Here is an 11,193-nt window from a genome sequence, read left to right as displayed (position 1 = left end):
ACGTTTTTGGAGCCTCGGTTCTAAGATGTAAAGCATGCCGCACTGAACGAGGGAGTAATCACCAGCACGTGTCTGCCAAGCGTTCATAACGTCTTGGTTCTGTGGGACGGGTGCGTCACCTAGTGGTGCTTGTAGGACATAATCTTTCTTGGCAGCTATGAGGATGATCCTCAGGTTCCGGACCCAGTCCGTATAGTTGCTGCCATCGTCTTTCAGCTTGGTTTTCTCTAGGAACGCGTTGAAGTTGAGGACTACGTTGGCCATTTGATCTACAAGACATATTGTAAAGATTTTAGACTAAGTTCATGACAATTAAGTTCATCTAATCAAATATTCAATGAACTCCCACTCAGATAGACATCCCTCCAGTCATCTAAGTATAACATGATCCGAGTTAACTAGGCCGTGTCCGATCATCACGTGAGACGAACTAGTCAACGTCGGTGAACATCTTCATGTTGATCGTATCTTCTATACGACTCGTGCTCGACCTTTCGGTCTTCTGTGTTCCGAGGCCATGTCTGTACACGCTAGGCTCGTCAAGTCAACCTAAGTGTTTGCATGTGTAAATCTGTCTTACAACCGTTGTATGTGAACGTTGGAATCTATCACACCCGATCATCACGTGGTGCTTCGAAACAACGAACTGTCGCAACGGTGCACAGTTAGGGGGAACACTTTCTTGAAATTATTATGAGGGATCATCTTATTTACTACCGTCGTTCTAAGTAAACAAGATGTACAAAGCATGATAAACATAACATGCAATCAAATAATAATAGTGACATGATATGGCCAATATCACATAGCTCCTTTGATCTCCATCTTGGGGCTCCATGATCATCTTGTCACCGGCATGACACCATGATCTCCATCATCATGATCTCCATCATCGTGTCTCCATGAAGTTGCTCGCCAACTATTACTTCTACTACTATGGCTAACACATTTAGCAATAAAGTAAAGTAATTTACATGGCGTTTCTCAATGACACGCAGGTCATACAAAAAATAAAGACAACTCCTATGGCTCCTGCCGGTTGTCATACTCATCGACATGCAAGTCGTGATTCCTATTACAAGAACATGATCTCATACATCACATATATATCATTCATCATTCATCACAACTTTGGCCATATCACATCACAAGACACTTGCTGCAAAAACAAGTTAGACGTCCTCTAATTGTTGTTGCAATTTTACGTGGCTGCAATATGGTTCTAGCAAGAACGTTTTCTTACCTACGTGAAAGCCACAACGTGATTTGTCAACTTCTATTTACCCTTCATAAGGACCCTTTTCATCAAATCCGCTCCAACTAAAGTGGGAGAGACAGACACCCGCCAGCCACCTTATGCAAATAGTGCATGTTAGTCGGTGGAACCGGTCTCACGTAAGCGTACGTGTAAGGTTGGTTCGGGCCGCTTCATCCCATAATACCGCTGAAGCAAGATAAGACTAGTAGCGGCAAGAAAGTTGACAACATCTACGCCCACAACAAATTGTGTTCTACTCGTGCAAAGAGAACTACGCATAGACCTAGCTCTGATACCACTGTAGGGGAACATTGCAGAAAACAAAAATTTTCCTACGGTTTCACCAAGATCCATCTATGAGTTCATCTAGCAACAAGTGATCGGATGCATCTACATACCTTTGTAGATCGCAAGCGGAAGCGTTCAAAGAACGGGGATGAGGGAGTCGTACTCGACATGATCCAAATCACCGGAGATCCTAGCACCGAACGGACGGCACCCCCGCGTTCAACACACGTACGGCCAGCGTGACGTCTCCATCTTCTTGATCCAGCAAGGGGGAAGGAGAGGTTGAGGAAGATGGCTCTAGCAGCAGCACGACGGCGTGGTGGTGATGGAGCTGCAGTACTCCGGCAGGGCTTCGCCAAGCTCTATGGAGGAGGAGGAGGTGTTGGAGAGGGAGAGGGAGGCGCCAGGAGCAAAGGTGTGAGGCCCTTCCTCCCCCCCACTATATATAGGGGGCCTAGGGGGCGCCGGCCCTAGGAGATGCAATCTCCTAGGGGGCCGGCGGCCAAGGGGAGGGGCTTGCCCCCCAAGCAAGGGGGCGCCCCTCCTTTAGGGTTTCCCCCACCCTAGGCGCATGGGCCCTAGGGGAAGTGGCAATCCAGCCCACTTTGGGCTGGATCCCTTCCCACTTCAGCCCATGGGGCCCTCCGGGATAGGTGGCCCCACCCGGTGGACCCCCGGGACCTTCTGGTGGTCCCGGTACAATACCGGTGACCCCGAAACTTGTCCCGATGGCCGAAATAGCACTTCCTATATATAATTCTTTACCTCCGAACCATTCCGGAACTCCTCGTGACATCCGGGATGAACAACATTCGGGTTACTGCATATACATATCCCTACAACCCTGGCGTCACCGAACCTTAAGTGTGTAGACCCTACGGGTTAGGGAGACATGTAGACATGACCGAGATTGCTCTCCGGTCAATAACCAACAGCGGGATCTGGATACCCATGTTGGCTCCCACATGCTCCTCAATGATCTCATCGGATGAACCACGATGTCGAGGATTCAAGCAACCCCGTATACAATTCCCTTTGTCAATCGGTATGTTACTTGCCCGAGATTCGATCGTCGGTATCCCAATACCTTGTTCAATCTGGTTACCGGCAAGTCACTTTACTCGTACCGTAATGCATGATCCCATGACCAGACACTTGGTCACTTTGAGCTCATAATGATGATGCATCACCGAGTGGGCCCAGTGATACCTCTCCGTCATACGGAGTGACAAATCCCAGTCTTGATCCGTGTCAACCCAACAAACACTTTCGGAGATACCCGTAGTATACCTTTATAGTCACCCAGTTACGTTGTGACGTTTGGTACACCCAAAGCACTCCTACGGTATCCGGGAGTTACACGACCTCATGGTCTAAGGAAAGGATACTTGACATTGGAAAAACTCTAGCAAACGAACTATACGATCTTATGCTATGTTTAGGATTGGGTCTTGTCCATCACATCATTCTCCTAATGATGTGATCTCGTTATCAATGACATCCAATGTCCATAGTCAGGAAACCAAGACTATCTGTTGATCAACGAGCTAGTCAACTAGAGGCTTACTAGGGACATGTTGGTGTCTATTATTCACACATGTATTACGATTTCCGGATAACACAATTATAGCATGAATAAAGACAATTATCATGAACAAGGAAATATAATAATAATGCTTTTATTATTGCCTCTAGGGCATATTTCCAACATGTGGTCCGATGAAAGAGGCTCGTGGCGGATATCGTTATTTTCTCACCTTCACAGATGACTTAAGCAGATATGGGTATATCTACTTAATGAAACATAAGTCTGAAACATTTGAAAAGTTCAAAGAATTTCAGAGTGAAGTTGAAAATCATCGTAACAAGAAAATAAAGTTTCTACGATCTGATCATGGAGGAGAATATTTGAGTTACGAGTTTGGTGTACATTTGAAACAATGCGATCTATGATGTCTCTTACTGATTTACCGCTATCGTTTTGGGGTTATGCTTTAGAGACGGCCGCATTCATGTTAAATAGGGCACCATCAAAATCCGTTGAGACGACGCCTTATGAACTATGGTTTGGCAAGAAACCAAAGTTGTCGTTTCTTAAAGTTTGGGGCTGCGATGCTTATGTGAAAAAGCTTCAACCTGATAAGCTCAAACCCAAATCGGAGAAATGTGTCTTCATAGGATACCCAAAGGAGACTGTTGGGTACACCTTCTATCACAGATCTGAAGGCAAGACATTCGTTGCTAAGAATGGATCCTTTCTAGAGAAGGAGTTTCTCTCAAAAGAAGTGAGTGGGAGGAAAGTAGAACTCGATGAGGTAACTGTACCTACTCCCTTATTGGAAAGTAGTTCATCACAGAAATCGGTTTCTGCGACACCTACACCAATTGGTGAGGAATTTAATGATGATGATCATGAAATTTCAGATCAAGTTATTACTGAGCCTCGTAGGTCAACCAGAGTAAGATCCGCACCAGAGTGGTACGGTAATCCTGTTCTGGAAATCATGCTACTAGATCATGATGAACCTACGAACTATGAAGAAGCGATGGTGAGCCTAGATTCCGCGAAATGGCTTGAAGCCATGAAGTCTGAGATGGGATCCATGTATGAAAACAAAGTATGGACTTTGCTTGACTTGCCCGATGATCGGGAAGCAATTGAGAATAAATGGATCTTCAAGAAGAAGACTGATGCTGACGGTAATATTACTGTCTACGAAGCTCGATTTGTCGCAAAAGGTTTTCGACAAGTTCAAGGGGTTGACTACGATGAGACCTTCTCACCCGTAGCGATGCTTAAGTCTGTCCGAATCATGTTAGCAATTGCCGCATTTTATGATTATGAAATTTGGCAGATGGATGTCAAAACTGCATTCCTGAATGGATTTCGGGAAGAAGAGTTGTATATGATGCAACCGGAAGGTTTTGTTGATCCAAAGGAAGCTAACAAAGTGTGCAAGCTCCAGCGATCCATCTATGGACTGGTGCAAGCCTCTCTGAGTTGGAATAAATGCTTTGATAGTGTGATCAAATCATTTGGTTTTATACATACTTTCGGAGAAGCCTGTATTTACAAGAAAGTGAGTGGGAGCTCTGTAGCATTTCTGATATTATATGTGGATGACATATTACTGATTGGAAATGATATAGAATTTCTGGATAGCATAAAGGGATACTTGAATAAGAGTTTTTCAATGAAAGACCTCGGTGAAGCTGCTTACATATTAGGAATAAAGATCTATAGAGATAGATCAAGACGCTTAATTGGACTTTCACAAAGCACATACCTTGACAAGATTTTGAAGAAGTTCAAAATGGATCAAGCAAAGAAAGGGTTCTTGCCTGTGTTACAAGGTGTGAAGTTGAGTTAGACTCAATGCCCGACCACTGCAGAAGATAGAGAGAAAATGAAAGATGTTCCCTATGCTTCAGCCATAGGCTCTATCATGTATGCAATGTTGTGTACCAGACCTGATGTGTGCCTTGCTATAAGTTTAGCAGGGAGGTACCAAAGTAATCCAGGAGTGGATCACTGGACAGCGGTCAAGAACATCCTGAAATACCTGAAAAGGACAAAGGATATGTTTCTCGTATATGGAGGTGACAAAGAGCTCATCGTAAACGGTTACATTGATGCAAGCTTTGACACTGATCCGGACGATCCTAAACCGCAAACCGGATACGTGTTTACATTAAAGGTAGAGCTGTCAGTTGGTGCAGTTCTAAAAAAGCATCGTGGCGGGATCTACATGTGAAGCCGAGTACATAGCTGCTTCGGAAGCAGCAAACAAAGGAGTCTGGATGAAGGAGTTCATATCCGATCTAGGTGTCATACCTAGTTCATCGGGTCCAATGAAAATCTTTTGTGACAATACTGGTGCAATTGCCTTGGCAAAGGAATCCAGATTTCACAAAAGAACCAAGCACATCAAGAGACGCTTCAATTCCATCTGGGATCTAGTCCAGGTGGGAGACATAGAGATTTGCAAGATACATATGGATCTGAATGTGGCAGACCCGTTGACTAAGCCTCTTCCACGAGCAAAACATGATCAGCACCAAGGCTCCATGGGTGTTAGAATCATTACTGTATAATCTAGATTATTGACTCTAGTGCAAGTGGGAGACTGAAGGAAATATGCCCTAGAGGCAATAATAAAGATATTATTTATTTCCTTATATCATGATAAATGTTTATTATTCATGCTAGTATTGTATTAACCGGAAACATAATACATGTGTGAATACATAGACAAACAAAGTGTCACTAGTATGCCTCTACTTGAATAGCTCGTTAATCAAAGATGGTTGTGTTTCCTGACCATGGACAAAGAGTTGTCATTTGATTAACGGGATCACATCATTAGTTGAATGATCTGATTGACATGACCCATTCCACTAGCTTAGCACCTGATCGTTTAGTATGTTGCTATTGCTTTCTTCGTGACTTATACATGTTCCTATGACTATGAGATTATGTAACTCCTGTGTGCTGGAGGAACACTTTGTGTGCTACCAAACGTCACAACATAACCGGGTGATTATAAAGGTGCTCTACACGTGTCTCCAAAGGTACATGTTGGGTTGACGTATTTCGAGATTAGGATTTGTCACTCCGATCGTCGGAGAGGTATCTCTGGGCCCTCTCGGTAATGCACGTCACTCAAGCCTTGCAAGCATTGCAACTAATGAGTTAGTTGCGGGATGATGTATTACGGAACGAGTAAAGAGACTTGCCGGTAACGAGATTGAACTAGGTATTGGATACCGACGATCGAATCTCGGGCAAGTAACATACCGATGACAAAGGGAACGACGTATGTTGTTATGCGGTCTGACCGATAAAGATCTTCGTAGAATATGTAGGAGCCAATATGGGCATCCAGGTCCCGCTATTGGTTATTGACCGGAGACGTGTCTCGGTCATGTCTACATTGTTCTCGAACCGTAGGGTCCGCACGCTTAAAGTTACGATGACAGTTTCATTACGAGTTTATGTATTTTGATGTACCGAAGGTTGTTCGGAGTCCCGGATGTGATCATGGACATAACGAGGAGTCTCGAAATGGTCGAGACATAAAGATCGATATATTGGACGACTATATTCGGACACCGGAATTGTTTCGGGTGATTTCGGATAAAACCGGAGTGCCGGAGGGGTTACCGAAACCCCCCGGGGAAGTAATGGGCCTTAGTGGGCCTGACGGGAGAGAGAGGGCAGCAGCCCAGGAGGTGGCGCCCCCCCCTCATGGGGAGTCTGAATTGGACTAGGAGGGGGGGGGGGCGGCCCCCCTTTCCCTCTCCCTCTCCCTCTCTTTCCTTCCCCCTCTCTATTCCTAGTTGGACTAGGAAAGGGGAGTCCTACTCCCACTAGGAGGAGGACTCCCCCCCTCTCCTTGGCGCGCCCCAAGGGCCGGCCGGCCTCCCCCTTGCTCCTTTATATACGGGGGCAGGGGGGCACCCTAGGACACACAAGTTGATCATCGTGATCGTTCCTTAGCTGTGTGCGGTGCCCCCCTCCACCATATTCCACCTCGGTCATATTGTAGCAGCGCTTAGGCGAAGCCCTGCGACGGTAGAACATCAAGATCGTCACCACGCCGTCGTGCTGACGGAACACATCCCCGAAGCTTTGCTGGATCGGAGCCCGGGGAGCGTCATCGAGCTGTACGTGTGCGAAGAACTCGGAGGTGCCGGAGTAACGGTGCTTGGATCGGTCGGACCGGGAAGACGTACGACTACTTCCTCTACGTTGCGTCAACGCTTCCACTTCGGTCTACGAGGGTACGTAGACAACGCTCTCCCCTCTCGTTGCTATGCATCACCATGATCTTGCGTGTGCGTAGGAATTTTTTTGAAATTACTACGTTCCCCAACAGAAATAAAAATCTAGATGTTTCTAAACCCACTATATTGGATTTCAAGGAATTTAATTATGAAAGTTGCTCTTTAATTGATTGTATTTCCTTTTTGCAATCCGTGCTAAATTCTCCACATGCTTATAGTCAAAATAAAGCCTTCACCGAACATATTGTTGATGCCTTGATGCAGTCTTATGAAGAAAAACTAGAGTTGAAAGTTTCTATCCCTAGAAAACTCTATGATGAGTGGGAACCAACTATTAAAATTAAAATTAAAGATCATGAGTTTTATGCTTTGTGTGATTTGGGTGCTAGTGTCTCTACTATTCCCAAGACTTTGTGTGATTTACTAGATTTCCGTGATTTTAATGATTGCACTCTAAACTTACATCTTGCGGATTCCACTATTAAGAAACCTATGGGAAGGATTAATGATGTTCTTATTGTTGCATATAGGAATTATGTGCCCGTAGATTTCATTGTTCTTGATATAGATTGCAATCCTTCTTGCCCTATTATTCTTGGTAGACCTTTCCTTAGAATGGTTGGTCCGATTATTGATATGAAGGAAGGGGATATTAGATTTCAATTTCCATTAAAAAAGGGCATGGAACACTTTCCAAGAAAAAATATAAAATTTCCATATGAAACTATCATGAGAGCCACTTATGGATTGCCTACCAAAGATGGCAATACCTAGATTTATCCTCGCTTTTATGCCTAGCTAGGGGCCTTAAACGATAGTGCTTGTTGGGAGGCAACCCAATTTTATTTTTATTCCTTTCTTTTTGCTCCTGCTTAGTAATAAATAAATTATTTAGCCTCTGTTTTGGTTGTGTTTTTTTGTGTTTAATTAGTGTTTGTGCCAAGTAGAACCGTTGTGAGGACTTGGAGAAAGTCTTGTTGAACTTGCTGTAAAAAACAGAAACTTTAGCGCTCACGAGAACTGCTGTCATTTTTATTTGAAGAGTGATATTTAGTTAATTATTTTTTAAGATGATTAATAGATAAATTCCTCACGTCCAGCAATTTATTTTAGAATATTTGGGGTGCCAGATCTTGCGCTAGCTACAGATTACTACAGACTGTTCTGTTTTTGACAGATTCTGTTTTTCGTGTGTTGTTTGCTTGTTTTGATAAATCTATGGTTAGTAAAATAGTTTATAATGCATAGAGAAGTTGGAATACAGTAGGATTAACACCAATATAAATAAATAATGAGTTCATTACAGTACCTTGAAGTGGTCTTTTGTTTTCTTTCGCTAACGGAGCTCACGAGTTTTCTATTTTGAGTTTTGTGTTGTGAAGTTTTCAAGTTTTGGGTGAATTCTTTTGATGGATTATGGAAAAAGGAGTGGCAAGAGCCTAAGCTTGGGTATGCCCATGTCACCCCCAAGATAATGCGAGGACACCAAGAAGTCAAAGCTTGGGGATGCCCCGGGAGGCATCCCCTCTTTCGTCCACTTCCATCGGTAATTTACTTGGAGCTATATTTTTATTCACCAACATGATATGTGTTTTGCTTGGAGCATCTTGTATTATTTGTGTCTTTGTGTCTTAGTATTCCACAATCATCCTTGCTGTACACACCTTTTGAGAGAGCCATACATAAATTAAAATTTGATAGAATACTCTATGTGCTTCACTGATATCTGTTGAGCTAAGTCGTTTTGCTCTATGTGCTTCACTTATATCTTTTGAGCTAAGTAGTTTTGCTCTATGTGATTCACTTATATCTTTTGAGCTAAGTAGTTTTGCTCTATGTGCTTCACTTATATCTTTTGAGCTAAGTAGTTTTGCTCTATGTGCTTCACTTAGATCTTTTAGAGCACGGTGGTGAATTTGTTTTAAAGAAACTATTGATCTCTCATGCTTCACTTAAATTATTTTGAGAGTCTTAATAGCATGGTAATTTTCTTAATAATAATATGCTTGGTATTCAAGATTTGTGAAACTTTATTTTGAGTGTGTTGAATACTAAGAAAAGATTGAAGCATGATAATTGTTTTGAGATATGGAGGTGATAATATTAAAGTCATGCTAGTTGAGTAGTTGTGAATTTAAAGAATACTTGTGTTAATTTTTGTGATTCCCGTAGCATGCACGTATGGTGAACCGTTATGTGATGAAGTCGGGGCATGATTTATTTATTGATTGTCTTCCTTATGAGTGGCGGTCGGGGACGAGCGATGGTCTTTTCCTACCAATCTATCCCCCTAGGAGCATGCGCGTAATACTTTGCTTTGATAACTTCTAGATTTTTGTAATAAGTATATGAGTTCTTTATGACTAATGTTGAGTCCATGGATCATACGCACTCTCACCCTTCCACCTTTGCTAGCCTCTCTAATACCGCGCACCTTTCGCCGGTATCATACACCTACCATATACCTTCCTCAAAACAGCCACCATACCTACCTATTATGGCATTTCCATAGCCATTCCGAGATATATTGCCATGCAACTTTCCACCATCTAGTTCATCTTGACACATTCATCATTGTCATATTGCTTAGCATGATCATGTAGTTGACATAGTATTTGTGGCAAAGCCACCGTTCATAATTTTTTCATACTTGTCACTCTTGATTCATTGCATATCCCGGTACACCGCCGGAGGCATCCATATAGAGTCATACTTTGTTTTAGAATCGAGTTGTAATCATTGAGTTGTAAATAAATAAAAGTGTGATCATCATCATTTAATAGAGCATTGTCCCAAAAAAAAGAAAGGCCAAAGAAAAAAAAGGCCCAAAAAAGAGAAAATAATAAAAAGGGGCAATGCCACTATCCTTTTACCACACTTGTGCTTTAAAGTAGCACCATGATCTTCATAGTAGAGAGTCTCTCATGTTATCACTTTCATATACTAGTGGGAATTTTACATTATAGAACTTGGCTTGTATATTCCAATGATGGGCTTCCTCAAATTGCCCTAGGTCTTAATGAGCAAGCAAGTTGGATGCACAACCACTTAGTTTCTTTTTGAGCTTTCATACATTTATAGCTCTAGTGCATCCGTTGCATGACAATCCCTACTCACTCACATTGATATCTATTGATGGGCATCTCCATAGCCCGTTGATATGCCTAGTTGATGTGAGACTATCTTCCCCTCCTTTTTGTCTTCTCCACAACCACCATTCTATTTCACCTATAGTGCTATATCCATGGCTCACGCTCATGTATTGCGTGAAGGTTGAAAAAGTTTTGAAAAAGTTAGAGTATGAAACAATTGCTTGGCTTGTCATCGGGGTTGTGCATGATTTAAATACTTTGTGTGGTGAGGATGGAGCATAGCCAGACTATATGATTTTGTAGGGATAACTTTCTTTGGCGATGTTATTTTGAGAAGACATAATTGCTTTGTTAGTATGCTTGAAGTATTATTATTTTTATGTCAATATAAACTTTTGTCTTGAATCTTTCTAATCTGAATATTCATATCACAATTAGGAACATTTGCATTGAAATTATGCCAAGTAGCACTCCGCATCAAAAATTCCCTTTTTATCATTTACCTACTTGAGGACGAGCAGGAATTAAGCTTGCGGATGCCTGATACGTCTCCAACTTATCTATAATTTTTGGTTGCTCCATGCTATATTATCTACTGTTTTGGACTATATTGGGCTTCATTTTCCACTTTTATATTATTTTTGGGACTAACCTATTAACCGGAGGCCCAGCCCAGAATTGTTGTTTTTTTGCCTATTTCAGTGTTTCGGAGAAACAGAATATCAAACGGAGTTCAAACGGAATAAAATCTTCGAGAACGTGATTTTA

This window comes from Triticum dicoccoides, chromosome 6A (assembly GCF_002162155.2).
Source record: "Triticum dicoccoides isolate Atlit2015 ecotype Zavitan chromosome 6A, WEW_v2.0, whole genome shotgun sequence".
Taxonomy (NCBI): Eukaryota; Viridiplantae; Streptophyta; class Magnoliopsida; order Poales; family Poaceae; genus Triticum; species Triticum dicoccoides.
This window is presented reverse-complemented; position numbering follows the sequence as displayed.